Source organism: Phasianus colchicus, chromosome 1 (assembly GCF_987193195.1).
Source record: "Phasianus colchicus chromosome 1, bPhaCol1.hap1.1, whole genome shotgun sequence".
In the NCBI taxonomy this organism is placed as follows: domain Eukaryota; kingdom Metazoa; phylum Chordata; class Aves; order Galliformes; family Phasianidae; genus Phasianus; species Phasianus colchicus.
Genome location: NC_143436.1, coordinates 104,522,704 through 104,539,518, shown reverse-complemented (window position 1 = coordinate 104,539,518; position 16,815 = coordinate 104,522,704). Strand labels below are relative to the sequence as shown.

Here is a 16,815-nt window from a genome sequence, read left to right as displayed (position 1 = left end):
TGTTTTCGTGAGTGACTGCAAACCAGGCTTCTGTTTACTCCCCAGAACTTTGTCACTATCATTTCTCCTTTTCCCCTATATAGACAAGTCTTTGTTTATAAGCTAGCTATCTCTTCCCTGAATATATACTACTGCCTTCTATTTGAAAGCCAAAAGGACTATGAAATCCTGTTCCTTTTCTGCAGGTTTTTTTTTTTTAAAGCGATGACTTGTTTTTTTCTCCTGCCTCCTAGGTGGATGGAAGTTCATTTCTTTATTGTTTGGGGTTTGTTTTTTTTTTGTTGTTGTTGTTTGGTACATGTCAACTTCTGTTAGCTTCCAATCAGCATTCAGAAACTGAAAACATTAATTTTGTCTTCATTAATGTTAATATTCTTATCACATCTTTCTCTTGAAATTGTTAAAATTTGCTGCTTTTACCAGTGTTGTTTGTATCATGTCATGCATTTGGCTGCATAGAGTTCAAAGTTGGAGTTTCTGTCCTGTTATACTGGGGCAGTTAAAATCTCTTTCTAGAAAGCATCTCAGACTAGTTACTCTATGAAATGAATAATGAATGAAAGAAAATACAGAAAATATGCAATCTTTCTAGAATTCTTGTTCGTTTGTTAGGCTAGCTAAGACAAGTAGCACCCTGTACCTGATACAGAGAAGGTGAATGTGCCAACTTAATGACACCAGAACTGCAAGGTAACAGATAGACACACCACTGCTAAGAAGGCAAAACAACAGATGTGAAAAATATGTACTGAGAAGTATGAGGGAAAAAATCATTCAGTAAAGTTTGTAGGTCTGACGTTTGATTTTATAAATATGAAATGTGTTTCTTGATCCACAGTGTATAAGTGTGTACTTGTTGATGCTACTGCAGATAAGAATGACAAGACTCTTCTAAGCATTAGATTCAAGCAGTACCCTAATTCAAGATGTTCTCTTGCAGGGATAGATCTTTTTCTCACAAAAAATTCAGTTGTATGAAGGAACCTGCCACTTTTTGAGTGTTTTCCAAACCTTTGCATGTGTTATGTCAATTACTCTTACACCAAATTTTTTTATGTTAGATTTTGATCTATATTTTTAGATGTTTAAGAGGTCGTCTTCCCATTTGTTGCTGTGTTTTCTTTAGTAGTCCATAGTCAAGATAAGGATTAGCATTAGAGCAAGCAAACTTTTAGAGAAAGATAATTGATGGGCTGAATTGCAGTCTCACCTGGCTTCATTGTTACCTATTTGATCAAATTTCATGTGAGTCTATTCAAACATTACATTGCAGAATGTAATATAATGATGGACGTTACAGAAGTGGTGAAAGAACATACTAGAGGATGTGCAGACTCTAATTTTGATTATTTATTGTATTGTAATCATAACTAAAGCTGTGAGTTATTTTCAGGGAAGTATTACGCTGAGGACTCTGCATATTGATTTGAATTTGGTCAGAGCCCTGGAGAACTTACAACTTAATTTAAGATAAAAGACAATGTCATCACAAGAGCAAATGAATATAAATTGACCATGAATAAATTTAATCTGGAAATTACAGGGAAGTTTCTGCAAGGGCAAGGAGCTCTATCAGTTTCTTGGTAAAAGGAATAGGAGTATGAAGCCTAGTAATTTAGAAGGAAGTTCATAAATTTATGAACAGCATTATGAGCAGTTGCCTCCAGGTGTGATGAACTGGTCTTAGACTTTTAAGATATTTTTCCTGAGCTGCTGTTTTGAAATGAAAATTTATCAAGAGTTAAATGTCTGCAATCTTAGGTAGCAAGTTAGACTTTCCTTGCTAAAGGCAAGAATTTTAAAGGCATTTAGGTAGCTCGTTTCCAATAATACTTGGCTCTTTAACTTTTATTCTACGTTTAAAAAATAGTATGCTATTTTTTGCCAGATTTCCTTGTAACTGAAGTTCATGCAGTTGTGTTTGCCTGCATTATGGGTGTTTGACATCCTTCTCCTATCATACTCTTCGTCTTTTGACTGATTGAAACAAAATCCTGAGCAAAGGCTGATGTTTGTGGGACTAGTAGGGCAAGAGTGGCCACATTACTATATCCGCGGAGGAATAGTTGCCAGTATCTGTTATTTCTCCATCAATGCTCTGGTTGTTATCTGTGGTCCCTCAAGGGGTAAAACAAGTCTGTCTTTCATGCAATAAAAGTGCATTAGAGGGAAAGTCCTTTCCTGTTGGCTCATTGCCCTCATGGTGGTAAAGCTGGTGGTATGATGAACAGGCCCCGTGAAGAGAGCACAAATCTCGAAGGGGAAGGAAAACAAAGTGTAATTTTTTAATTACTGAGTTAAAAGAATTAAATTATGCAGTTTGAGGGAGTATTACGCTGCTTGACATAATGCCTCTTCAATATTAAATATATGTATAGTTTTTAAAACATTGAAATAATAATATTGAAATAATATGTAAATAAGTTTGATCTTGTTTATCACCTCTTTATACGTATGTTTGCTACCCTTGATACGGTTGGTAGTGGACAATTTCAGAAGTAAGGCTCTGTTGGTAACCTTTCTGCAGTAACCTTAGTGCATGGAGACCTTTGTAGGCAGCAATCAACTAATAAGAAATAAAATGCCATAAAAAAGCTTGCCAATGGACAACTGATTGCAGAGTTGCATAAGCATAATTTTCTGTTTTGCTTTTTCCTTCCCTCAAGATTTAATGGTAAGCTTTATTAAAATTTTTAAAAAGTTCTTTATCAATAACCATTTTCTAGCATTAAAAATACTGTCTTGATGTGAAAATCACCTTCAGAATTATCAGTCAGTATATCAAGATGGAAGAAATGATAAGTTTTCCATAAATGGTTAGAAAGATTGAATGACAGAAATATGTCTGCTTTCAGGCCAGAGCATCTTCATTATCAGTCTACATTCTGATCTTCTGTCTTGTGAGCTGTGTAGAGCATGTACCACTGTTGCACTTGACTGCTCTATTTGCTTTTCTTTTCAAGACTTTGGTGTGGTGGTGTAGCAGTTTGTAGCAATATTGTTTTGTAATATTGATAAGATTTATTAGTTTGCACAGGCTCATATTTCCTTTTCTTGAGCGGATGCAGCTAAAGCATGCAGACAATAATTAAAGGAGGCAAAATGACAGCCTCTGTCTTGAATGAGCCATGTGCTTCTGCAGTGACTACACATGTTCTAATTGAACCAAAGAAGAAAAGCAGCATCTTTTTTATTTATTTTCAAGATGTGATTTTGCACTGTTGTACAGGGCTTGGCAATATTCTTAAAACTACAAGCTTTGGGAAAATGTTCTCATGCAATAAATCTCATTCATGGTGTCTCTCTTGCATGCTTTCAGGGACATGGGCTACTGTACAATCTCAGTTCAACGAGGAGAGACAACTTTGTGTGAAAAGGAAATTGCCGATTGAATTCTAATTAACTCTGTGAACATACTAAAGGCATTTGGCTCAACAGTGTTTTTATTTTTATCTTCATGCTTTTAGAAAATTACATCTTCAGGTGTGCTTATTATAGCTTGAAGCTATTACCCACCTTATGACAGAAATAGGAATCTATTTAGGTTGCTCTTCCTCGTCTTCCTTTTTTTTTTTTTTTGTCTTGACAGCAGTCTGACACAATTCAAAAGAGATTTTTTAATTACAGAGTTTAAAGGGTTACATTGTGCAATTTGAAGGAGAAATATGCTGGTTGACATAATCACAAATGTGCATTCGGGCAAAGATGGTGAGCAGTGAGATTAGCAGGCTGTGGAGTTAAAGATCTGCAGTGTTTTTTGGCACTGTCTGAGACTGTGCGTGCTGGCATCTCCAAACCTGCAGCATGCAAAAAGCAGGCGAAGTCCGTGTGATCCAAAATGGTGACATAAGCTTACTGCAGGGTTTCAGCAAGTGGTGCCAATAAGCCCATGATTACCACTTTGTTTTTTAAACTGTTCTAGAAAGATACCCTGGCTATGATTCTGGCCTCATTAAAAGTAGAAGCAGCAGGAAGGCAGGACTCGTGCACTGGGACAGCGTAGACAATGAGCAGTTCTGGTTTGTTTTCTCTTCACATCTCCTGTGAGAAAAAGCAGCTGGTGAGTTTGTGTAACATGGGCTGTGAAATGAGGTAATTCACTCCATTTTCCAGGCTTGCTGCAGAAACAGTCATCCTTGTCCCAGCGGTGCCATTCTTTTAAAACCTTGGATAAATGTATGGCTACGCTTTCCTGAATAGATGGCATTTCATTAACTATTGGTGAAATATACCCTAGTATAGCTGCTCATTATATGCACCACAGCCTTGGGGAGAAAGGAGAAGCTAAATTACATAGATGTTTGTGGATATCCACCAGTGATGTGGGGTGAAGGGGAATTACCAGGGCTTTGATTAACTTTCCTGTGTAAAATGCTTGTGTGTTCATGTGTGACTGTTTTGTTGTCCCTTTAAGGTATGCTGTTAAGCCCTGTATGTTTAGGCAGCTCTTGAAGAAGGATCCCGGTGTACTGAAATATCATTATGTATGTAGTCTCTCTCAGTCAGACTTCGATTACTTACAATTCATAAACAAATGGATCAGGTGATACAATCAGTATATTTTGCTGTTTGGTTATGTGGAGAAATGCTGATTTCTGTTTTTGGTTTAAACAAAAGCATCTTTGAAAATATTTATTATCTTGTTGTGCTTTATTTCTCTAACAGCTTGTAAAGTTAACCACTTGATATGAGACAAAAAAGCATACACAGGATTTGATGCACATGCCTAGCCAATTATATCAGAGTGAACACTAGAGTTATGCCTGGAATTAATAATTGAAATAAATATGTATGTAGTTAACTGCATAAGTTGTTCTAGTCCATGTGGTACTTCACTTGTGATTTTAACAATGGCATTGTTCATTAAAGCATGAAATGCCTCTTTTCCACTGCCGCCTGGCAGTACTGGCTATTCTTTTCTCTCAGCCCACTGCATAGCTCACCTATTTCCAGCTGTGATGGCAAGCTGTTTTTCCAGACACTTTGGAAGAGCTCTCCACTGCCTTCTCCATGGAGTACCTAATCAGCAGAATGACATTAATTGCCTGTTTCCGTGTCCCGCCTCTAGCTTGCCTCAGTCTCCACTCAGCCATGGGACTCATGCAGACAAGCCTCGTGTTGCACTCTTATCCTAAAATATAAGATGTGCTTATTTTCAGCCTACATGACTGCCTCATGTCTAGATTTTTTGACAGCACTAGCTGACAGGAGGGAGAAAATCTCAAAGACTGACAGTCTGAATTGGTTAATGAGACTATAGGCAGAGAAATCTGTAGTGCAACGAGAGGCACATCTACACATTGCAGTGCTGCTGAGAGAAATCCTGTAATCTCTCTTCTTTGCTCCGTAGTGGACAATACTCCTTCTGCCAGTGGTGCTTTTGGCACGATGCTGATGGACAGGAGAGCCCTGCCTGTGCAGGCTGGGCACATTATCTGAGGGACAGCGAGATCTGTGAGCATGCAGCCTTCTCCTGCTGCAGTGCAGCTATAGCTCAGGCTGCCTTGCCAAGACCTGTGCAGGCCCAAAGCCACACTTGGCTGGCATGCTGGAGCTCCTTGGCATTATGCCAGCAGAAAGAATCTTCTCCTGTTGCCATGCCCTCGCTGCTCAGCTAATTGCAGCAAAATATGGGGACTCAATTCATCACGTGTCTTCCTGAATGCCCTGCTCTGCAATGGTGTAATTAAGAGAGTGGCCTGACATGCTTTATTGAATAGAAATGGTTTTCCATATATACCTGAACTCAATTGACCTGAATTTTATGGTCAACTGCTGTAGTAGAGAAGGTGGCTGCTAAGCATCAGCTGGCTTTACTGACCATTTTCACAAATGACAGCAAGTTTATCTTTTCATAGTGATTCTCAGCAGCTGCATCATCTCCTGGTTTATTGTAGTGCCTTTCCAAGCTTTTTATTCATGGAGCAGGGCTGTATAAACCACTAATGTGGTACTGGCATGCTTCAGGGACAAAGCACCATTCACTAGAGGAAGGGATGGGGAGTGGGCAGAGAAATCCTGAATGCAATCTCTCATCAGGCAAGTGAGACCTTCCTCAGCCAGTAACAGCCTCTGCACTGGTGCCAAGTGTTGATTCAGCTGCTTCTTAGCCAAGTTTGAGCTGGAGATGATGAAACGTTGAAGTGAAGAGATGAAGCAAAATTAGCCTGCTGGGAGAGACCAGAGAGCACCTTTACATATAATTAAATGTAAAGTATCTTATTTTTGTACAGCATTAGATTAGGAGTAAGTCTGAGTTCTTTTATTTCTGTGCATTTTTAGGGTGTATGCAGGTTTTACTTCCTTAGTAACTGGAGTACATTTTAATTAGAAATGGATTTGTGGAATAAGTCAAAATGGAAAACCTTTTCTAACGTTATGAACGTAACAGAACTACAAATCTACTCCTGAAGCAGCAACAATTCCTTTTAAATAAATGTTGTAAGCAAATGCTTCATTTGTCACTTGAAAATGTGATAGGGAAAGCAGAGTAGGCAGTGTATACACCTGAAGAACAGCTCACAGGAAGCAGTCACTGATTTGCAAAGGTTTTGTTAATAGCCACCTATTAAAGAAAGCAGTAAAAATTGTAGTTTTAAAAAAAAAGTATAAAAAGCCCAGCCTGTTTGGAGATGTGTAAGAGCTTGAAAAGGTAAATTAAGTTTTCTTCTTGCTGACCAATCCTAGCTGGACCAAATTTCTGTCTCTTCTAACTCTGTCTGGGCTATGTGAATGTCAGACATTCCTGCTTTATCCTCAATGCTTTATGTAAAGTGACCTTACCACAAAAGGTATTTCTGAGAGCATTGCTATGGTTAAAATGTTAATGTCAATGTCATGTGGTTAAAACGTCAAAAACTGGAAAATGGAAAGCTAATCCATGAGCTCCATAAGCTCCATGAGCTTATGCTGACCAGTCTGGGACTGTACCAGTGCTCAGCCACTGCTGCAATCCTGTTGTGCTGCGTGGTGTTTTGTTCTGCCTCCTGCTCAGTGCATCACTCAGCCTTCTCCCTTGCTTGCTGTTCAAATCCTGCCTAAAGACAAAAATCAGTTGCTTCTCTGAAGACAATTCTAGTTTCCTAGAAGTCATGAGGTGAGGCCTGTCAGCCCTGTTTTATAGGTGGAAGGCTGAAGAAGGGTTGGATGAAGCTTCAAAATTAAAATTATCAGTTACCAGTTGGCTTCAAATTATAAAAGTCTTCAAACAGTGTGTACACGTGTTTAACTATAAATGCAACAGTTCTTCATGAAGTGTACACGTTTGATTTTTAAGTGTGCTTTCACACATTTGCAACACATGAACAATGTGTGAAGCCACTGCATAAGTTTCATACCTTGTACACTGTACACACCCAGCTTCAAAATGGGAACTTTACGTCTGAGGATCTTTGTGCTGCCACAGAGATGATTCATCCTTCTTTGGGTGTTTCTTCCAAAATAAAGTACTTAATTTTACCATGAGAGAATTCTGCTAATTAAAATGTGTTGTTTGCCTGGTCAGGAAGGAAAGATAGGGAGGGGGAGAGTAAGGAAGTGTACATCCTGTCACGTGTAGTTAAATTGATTTACATATGGAGCATCTTCCCACAGATTTCTGCTCTTCCTAAATATGTTCTGTTCTCAGGGGGATTGAGTGTTGCTAGCAGATTTGATGCAGTTAACGACTGCAAAGGAGGGGTCAGTAATGGGAATCTCTGGGATATTTCTAAAACCTTCTAAGAAAGATGATAAAAAATGGATTTCATTACTATACTGGGGAGAGGAGGGGCATAGACACCTTGGGATATTGGCTTGCTACTGAGTATGAGATTGAGGAAGAGGCACTTCCGTTTATTTGAAAGAGTAGATAGGCCAATAGATAGTGTGTCTACTTTGGTTTTTCAAAAGAAATTTAACAAGGTCCATTACCAGAAGCTATTAAAGAAATTAATCTACCATGGAATAGAAGAGAAAACTATTATATGGCTAAATAAGGAAGGGGAAAAAAGCTAGGAATTAATGGTCCGTCCTCAAGGTGGAGAAAGGTCAATAGCAGAATCTCAAAGAGATCAGATCTTATGCTTGAGACATGCAGAATATTTGTGAGTGATTTTGAAAAGGTGGTAAATTATGTGGTGACCCATCTGCTAATGTCACAAAGCTATTTAGGGTATAATTAATAAAGGAAAACTATGAAGAATTTCAGGTAGTTCTCTGATACTGATTCACTAGAGCTAGAATGGCAGGAGAAAATCAGTGCAATAAAGACAGTGTACATGGGGGAAGCGCAAAATAAATTAATCTTATCTTAGTAGATATGGCGATACTTTGAGTAGCCCCTAACCACTCTAGAATGAGACTTCAAGTATTAATAGCTCTGTGAAAACATTGGTTCTTTAGTGTCTTTGGGTAAAAACCCAACAACGTGGTGTTAGGGATTGTTAGGAAAGGGGTTGGGACTAAATCATAGAATATAACTGTGCTACTGTGTCAACTGTGGGCTTACCTGGGCGATCAGCTCCTGGGGAACACCACTTGTGACTGGTCACCAGCTGGATTTAACTCCATTCTCCACCACTCTCTGGGCCTGGACATCCAGCCAGTTCTTTAACCAGCAGTGAGTGTACCAGTCCATGCCATGGGCTGCCAGAGTCTTCAGGAGAATACTGGAGCTATCCTTTGAGAATATGAGCAGCCTTTCAACAAGCACTTTTGTTACTGTATTTGAGTTGTTTTCCATTGCTTCCAGCAGTATCACTGCGCACATCTAACTTAGAGTTGGCTTTCTGTTTAAGCTCTGTTGCTTTGAATTTAAGTTCTGAAGTGATTTCTAGACATGGTACTTTTTTATTACGATACTAGCACCAAGAAATCAGAATTAGATTTTCGGTAAATTGTAGATTGCTTGAAGAACACAGTAAAATGTTTCATAATTTACTATATTATAACCTACAGTACCTGTTTTTTCTTTGGTGAAAGTTTGTTTCTAAGAGTTCGTCTGTAACCTTAGAAAGAATTAGCAAAATGACTTTAAGTGCTGGAAAGAACTTGGTTAATTTTCAGTGAAGTATTTCTCGTAAAGGACACGTTGCCCTTCAGGCAAAAAGGACTGATAAAGCTAGATGTGACAGCACAGCATCTTGGCACTTATCTGTTCTGAAAGGATAAGTCCTCCATCATTGGCAGGGGAAGGCATGGCAGCATTATGGGGCTGTGCAACGAGTGCTGGAAGTCGCTCAGGCCTATCACACATTAATTCATCATATCACATTGCTGAGAGCCTCAAGACAAGAGAAGATATATGTTGTGCTGGCCAAGTTCATGCCCAGCTGTGTCCCCATGAAGTGGCCTGCTGGAATTCAGAGGCGGCAGGGCTTGTTGCTGCTCTTTGACTGCATCCCTAGGGAAAGTGTTACAGCACTTCGCAGTTGTGTAAATATCCAAAATCTGTTGATGAACATGCTGACATTTGAAAGTCAAACATGCTTCAACATTTCTAGTCCCTTAGCTGCAATTGCAAGCATCTTTGTCATGTGAGCAAGAATTTCCCTTGGGTTCTTTACTCTTTCACATGAAAACTTGTACTAATAGTGATTAAAAAGATAAGATACAGTGACAGGAGACATTTTGTATTCAAATGTAGCTTGTTATTTTCATGTAGAAAATGTCTGCAATGGGAAACATGAAATTTTGTTTCTTTTGAAACTTTTCAAATTTGAATACAAATTTTGTCCACTAGGAGTTGAGCAGACTCAAGCAAAAAGCCCTCTATCCTGACGCTCTTCCAAAAGAAGTTGAACAGTAGTATTTTTTTTTAAGGAAACTTTTTGAGTCTGTGTGAGATGTTCATGCTTGCTGAACTTGTTTACAGGTAGATGGCTGACAGAGGAACTGAAAGGCTAAATCCTTACTAAGATTTCCCTTGATATACACGCTGTCTTCTTTGCTTTCACTGTTTGCTGCTGTGCCTTGAAATCCTATAACAGATGTCCAGTCCCCTTCCAGCAGACCCAGGATATGTTATGCTGAGTTACAAGCCCCTTCTTTCTTGCTCTCCTTTGTGAGTCAGAGAAACTGGCCGGAGCTACTGTGTTGGCCCTGGGAGGCTATGGAGCCATCAATGAGGTGGTTTTATATATTTATTCTCTGCAAGGAGACTTTCACTGGTTTTATTTGAAAGGGATGGTACAATGATTTTCCATCTTTGTGCCTTCCTTGGGTTAACTGGTAAGAAACATCCCCATTGTAGGCAAAGCGGTGGAATGTGGAATCTGGCTGTAGCAATGACCAGCGTGGTCCTAAACTTTCTGAACTCCATCTATTTATGCATAGATTATACCAGCATAATGCTTAGTAATACCAGCAGCCTACATGATGACAAAATAAAAGCAAATAGTTTTAATACTTAATTAGCTTGAGAAATTGCTACTGATTCAGTGATTATAGCATAGTCTTTCCTTCTAAGTGTTTTCATCAGTATTAACAAATGTATGAGTAGTTCCCCATTTAGCTTTTGCTGTGGATCTAAACTTTATTTAGAAATTCTGAGCTTAGCTGCTGACCTCCAGGTTGATAAATAATGGGATTTTTCAATATGTTCCGAATCAAATGGAAACTTTTCATGATGATCACTATGGTAACATAAAGGGGACTTTAATTCCAGTTGAGTATGTGAACCCGAGGCTAATATGAAGTACTTTGATTTTATTAGAATGTATGAATATCTTTAAAAAAGAAAAGTCCTAGTTTTTCCTCTTAACCTGCTGTTAAGTTTTATTTCGCTTTTTTTCCCACCCAAGATTTTTTTTTTAATGTACTTTTTTTTTTAGGTGGGAGTTGTTTAGTTCTGTACTTAAGCTGATGCACTTAACTTCTGGGCTGGACGGGCCTTTGAGCAACCTGGTCTTGTGGGAGGTGTCTCTGTGTATAGCAGGGGGGTTAGAGCTAGGTGATATTAAAGGTCCCTTCCAACCCAAATCATTCTGTGATTCTGACTTGGCAATTAAAAATGCTTCTTAGTTGTTCAATTTGACATTCTGAAAGGCTGCAAAAACCCATGTTAGGGATAATGAATGAGGATGATGATTATTGGAAATTATTTACTTTCTGCAGTAAGATCTTTGATCTTTTACTCTCATTGGCTTTGTTGAAAAGTTCTTGATGGGTAAAATATTTCAATTATCCTACTTTTTTATTAGATCATTGCAGTTAGGTCAGAAAAATGAATCATAACAACTTGATATCAAAGTTAATTTTGGTAACACAAATTAATTTGGGCTCTGTAGTAATACCAGCTTCTACTTCTTTCAGCAGAAGTTGCTCTGGTGAATACATAAGCAAAGTCTATTTCTTAGGAAGTTTGATCCTACACAGCTTGAAGGAGCCTGCGTTTCATTTTAGTTTTCTGTCTGCTGTACTTCACTGAATTGGTTTATATATGATCTGTTTTAATTATAGTTAAGTCTAGGACACACTTTCTGAGTATCTATTATTTTCTCAAGCTATCCTTTTCCCTCTTGTGTGTTCTTAATCTGTTACAAGATTATTGAATATTTAAGATCAGCCATACCATGGTGGTATTTTTTAAATGTAGTTTTTTTTAAGAACAGCCTTCAGGAAGGCTTTCTTCTTTGAGTGAAATCCCCTCTAAGTTTTGCAGTCAACATCAAATTCTGCTCCCTATATGCCAGGAAATTTTTATTACGTCTGTTTCATAACCTGACCAAATTTGAATTGAATCATGCATTTTTACTTTAGTCTGGAAAGAACTGAAGGTTTTGGGACAGGGTTTCCATTTTACAGTGTCTGCAGTACCAGAGTGGTGCCAGCAGCCATCTCAGAATGCTTTGCTAGAGCAGAGATGGAAGTGAGCATTCAGAGTTTGATGGATGTAGATTGGTCTTTCTACTGCCTGTCCACTAGCTTCCCTCGTGAAGCTTGTTCCTGTTAACCCAAGCATGGCAGCCAAACAGCTAGAAATATGAGCCAAGCTAATTATCTAAATGATCCCCAACTTGCCTTTCAGTAGAAGGTATTTAAAAACTCAAGTCCCTGATCTTGCTGATAGTATGGTAACAGGTATGATAAGACTGAGGGCAGGCTGGGGAAGTGGAGGGCAGGTGGCCTGCCTTATTGAGAGAAACATTGACCTGGGTTGGCCTAAGTCAATCTGAAGCATTGCATTATTCCCAGTTTTTTGAAAATACAAGTTCCTGTGCTCATCGTTTAGCTACTCAGAGTATTTTTTGTTAATTACTGTGTATTATATATTTTTTAAAATTGAGCGAATTTGGAAAATAGAAGATGTAGCACTGCCATATTATTGCTGTTGAGCATTGAAGTGAAGTGATAAATCTTTCACAGTTTTTTTCCTATTTCAGGTTGGGGGAGAGTTGATTCAACTTAATTTTAGTTAGTGTGGACTTCCCCTCTGTCTGGCCATTTGCTCTGTTCTTTAAGTCAAAAACATTCTGATATGATTTTTTTTTTTTTTTCTATTTTGTTCTGTTAGTGTGGAAAATGAGATATTTAGATTAAAGCCTGATTTAATCTTAATCTAATAGTTTTTCTGTAGCCCACCCAGACCTTTTTGGTACTTCAGTTGTTCCCATTTATTAGCTAACAAATACATCTCAAGTTGATTTGGCATATTATAAAGGAGTAATACTGAAGTCTCTCACACCTCTCCTTTATGTTAAGCTTTGTGAAATTATAGGCAGTTCTAAAGTTTCATTTCAGTTTTCAGTTATGTAACTGCCCTCATAATTTACAATGTGTCTCCTATGTCAAGGTGTTTCAAAAGTAGCTTTAAAGTTCTAATAAAAATGCAGTATGTAATTTTAACTTAAACTCTAATGCCATTTGTATTATGTGTGAACAATTGGCTGCATGTAGTTCCTGTTGTCTGGTCTGTTCCAACAGAATCAATTTAGAGCATTTTTATTCACATTATCTGATGTGAAGCTCTTAAGAAAAATATATTCTAAAATAATAGGAGCTCTGCTAAGGCCAGCTAATTGAGATAAGGGAATTGGAGAAGAGGGAGAATGCCTTTCTGAGCCTCACAAATGCTTTGAGAAGCCTTTTCTTTCCCTTTGTCCTCCTCCCCCCATCTACAGAGAATTCCAAGTTCTCTGAGGTTTCTTATTGCCCTGAAATTCTACAGTTGTCAACATGAAAGAGTGTGAGTGGTGTCTTTGCTGAGTTGTCTTGGTCTGTACATCACACCAGGTAATGTAGACTAACTCATGCCCAGGCAGTCCTCTTGGAAGTCAGTTATCTATGGAACGCTGATGCTTGCAGCTACCTCCTCTTTTTAATTCTTTTTTTCTACTTCCTTTTTTTCCTTCTTCCCCCAGATCTCCCCCCTCCCCCCCCCTTTTTTTTTTAGCAGAATTTGCCATTATTCCCTCAAGATTGTGTTTATCACACGATTAGAATAGCTGGAGATTAAATGAGAGTAAAATAGCACCTTTGGGCAAAAACCTGTTGAAGAACTCATTGAAGTTGCTTTAAGCAGTTCTTCAGAAAATGAGTTTTGCCAACTGAGAGTCAAAGTGCTTGTTTTGCTGAATTGAGATGTCAGTTCACTTTACCCTTTTCTCTGATATGGGAGGTCCCAATTTTTGAAGAAGAATAACCATGCGTGGTGTAAGAAGTGCTTGAGCACAGTCGCTACCCCAGCAGACCCCTGGGAGGGGCTTGCTGTGAACATATTTTGCACTTCTGTGGTTTTCAAAATCTGATTCTGATTACCTTCAAAGGAGTCCCCTTCCTGGTGTCTGTGTAATGACATCCAAATAGAATATGGGTTCTTCTGAGTTCCATATATGAAGCAATTAGACCAGCATACTGTTCCCTTTTTGTGGGAACTTGTAAGAAGTGTTTCAGTTTAGTGTGGTGCCTTTTTCTGTCAAATGTACATCAAGATATAAAATATTCTGCTTTTGATTTCATTACTGTCACTCTTGTGTTGTCTTATATTGGACAGATTCATTTCCTTTAAAGTTTTTTCAATGTTGATGCTAGACACTTGACTTGGAGAGGAATCTACAGGGTGTTTAATTTATAAGCTTTTATTAACCTTTTCAGTTGCATTACAAAATGTTCCATCCCAGTGGTTCATCTTGATTTATTCAATCTAATTTGGTCATCCTTGCTGTAGGTCTATAATATGATGTATTTACTGTTCTTGCTCAGTTTATTGTCTTCCTTCTGGTTGTTCATCTTACTCTAAAATCCATTTACTCCATTTACTTTCTCAAATTTTTGATCAGATAAAAGACATTTGAATAAAACAATCAATGTTTTGATACTGTGGACTAGGCTTAGACACTACGCAGTGTTTCTAAGCCTGAAGTCTGTGCAAATAACAAATGCTGTTTTAACATATTGCCCTCAGTATTTGCATGTAATTTACAGCTTATGGTAGTCCTTGGGGTAAGGATTCTGATCTAAATGGAAGATGATCTTGCATGCTAATCCTGACTTGATTTCTATCCACAATGACTCATTTGTATGAGAGAAAATAAGACAAATTTGAATTGATCAGTTAGTAAAATACGACCACCTTATGCCAGCACTTGTTTATTGTTGCTGTGTTCACTGAGTTTAATTCTTGTAAATGAAAAGTGAAGAGGAATGCTTTTTTTCCTGAAATAGGTTTTTTTTTTTTTCTTTTTTTAATAAGTAGTAATATTTACATAAAATATTTCACAAAAAATGTTGAATTTTACACAGTGCTGTAAGTATGCTACACTGACTTCTGGGCTATTGTGTGCTCTCACAAGGAGGACTAGACATAATTGTAATTGTGGCAGTCATTACTTCCACATGTCAGAAACCAAAAATTGCATTTGCATTGTTTTGGGTTTTTTTGTTTGTTTGTTTGTTTGTTTTTAAGCTACCTTCTACTATCTGAAGCTGGTGCAAAACGGTCTTCCTTATTTACCAGCAGAAGGTGGTGTAAGAAACCTTTTCCGTCAACTTAAGAATGTGATGTTGACAGTGTGACCGTCTTGTTTTGTTTGTCCATAAAGCTGAATCAACCATCACTTACCACTGTTTGAGATAGATAACAGAAATATAAGCTGTGTTGTTCCCCTTCTGTAAACATACAGAGTATGCCAAGTTCTCTCTGAAATAGGAAAAGCACCTCTTTCTTTGTGATACTGTAGTTTGTAATAGCATCAATAAACTCAGACTTCAGGTTGCATGAAGGGTACAGAATAATGACATTTTGAAAGCTAGTGGATAGAAATGAAGTCAGATTTTTTCAGGTTTGCGTTTTTTATAGTACAGTATGGGGAAGTAGAGAAGACTTAAGGGATTAATGGAATCATAGGCCAGTCAGACCAGAAAACACCCCTGGAATTCTTATATCTCATCTGCTGCACAAGGCAGGGCTTGTATTTTCACCTGGTTACTCAGGGCTTTGCCTGGTCTGGTTTTGAACACATCCAAAGACAAAAGATTCTACAAACTTTCTTGGCTGTTAGTACTGTTTTGGCTGGGATGGAGTTAATTTTCTTCATATTGTCTTCTATGATGCTATGTTTTGGATTTGTGATGCCTTTTTTCTCGTGCTTGTTTTATCTCCATGACTTTTTCCCTCTATATCCAGTAAGAACTGTCTTTTCATGCAGTGCACCACTAGTTCTGTTGGCTTGGTGATGTCCCCATTGGTATGAATGGGCAGGTACTAATTAACCTGAAGCCATGAGAGCAGGACTCTACGCTGAGTAAGTCCTGCTTCTTCAGCCTCTCCTTGCAGGCAAAGGTGTCCCCAACCTGCCTCAGTCTGTCTTAGTGACCACCTACTGAACTCAATCCCGTTCATCAGTATCTTTCTTGTACTGCAGTGCCCAAAACTGTATACAGTATTCTAGACACAGTCTAGAGAGTGCCATCTAGTAAGAGTGAATCACTTCTCTCTGTCTATTTTCCAACTTCTCATAGCCTAAAACATTGTTGGCCGTGTTTGATGTCAGGACGCACTGTAGGCTTGAGCGCATCTTCTTGTTGTCCCGCTAGAGACTTTCTGCAGAGCTGCTCTCCAGTTGGCCACTACCCAACCTGTACCATTGCTAGGACTTTTTCCTTCTCAGAGACAGGGTTAGGCATTTGTCCTTGTTGAATTTTATGAGGTTTTTGTCAGCTTATTCCTCTAGCCTGTCTAGGTCTCTCTGAGCAGAAGCTCTGCCTGCAAATGTGGTGGTTCAGTTTCCCGGTTTGGAGTCATCTGCAGATTTTAAGAGAGCACATTCTGTCTCCTCCTATCATTAACAGAGACATTAAACAACAACATAAAAAGCCTTACTGCAAGATGAGTGAAGGTTTTGCTCTAGAGCAAAAACATGTTTTGGTGGGTAATCACTGCTGTACTTATCTGTAAACTTTGCAAAGCTCAAAGGTGGTTTCCTATTTTCCCAGGGCACTTGTAACACAGTGAAGTCTTTCAACAACAGGCAATAGCAGTTTGAATAGAAGTTTTGTCTCAGCAAAAAGAATATTCAGGGCTCCATGGTTATGGTAACTGATTGCTTAGGCTGTTAATAATCAGGAAAGTATTTCTGCTAAGTCAGTCTTCAACTGCTGTGTATTCGGTTATTTATTCACTCATCAGATCCTTTGCACAAGAAGATATAACAGAAATAATTGCAGTCTGATTTGATTTTATAGTGGTTTCTCTTAGCAAGAGAGAGCAAGCAAAAACCATGAATTAAATTACTGCTGGAGTAAAAAGAATCTGAATTTTATAATCAAACATTTAGTATGAAGGTGTTTAGGAGGGAAAACAGAAGCTAAACTGAAATGTTACTTCAGGAAAAATAT

At 38.3% G+C, this 16,815-nt stretch overlaps 1 protein-coding gene across 2 annotated transcripts in view; it reads left to right on the top strand.

Annotated features, from left to right (window-relative positions):
* APP (amyloid beta precursor protein) overlaps nucleotides 1-16,815 on the top strand; it is a 202,401-nt gene that overhangs the window by 69,621 nt on the left and 115,965 nt on the right. The gene's annotated exons all lie outside the window — the stretch shown is intronic.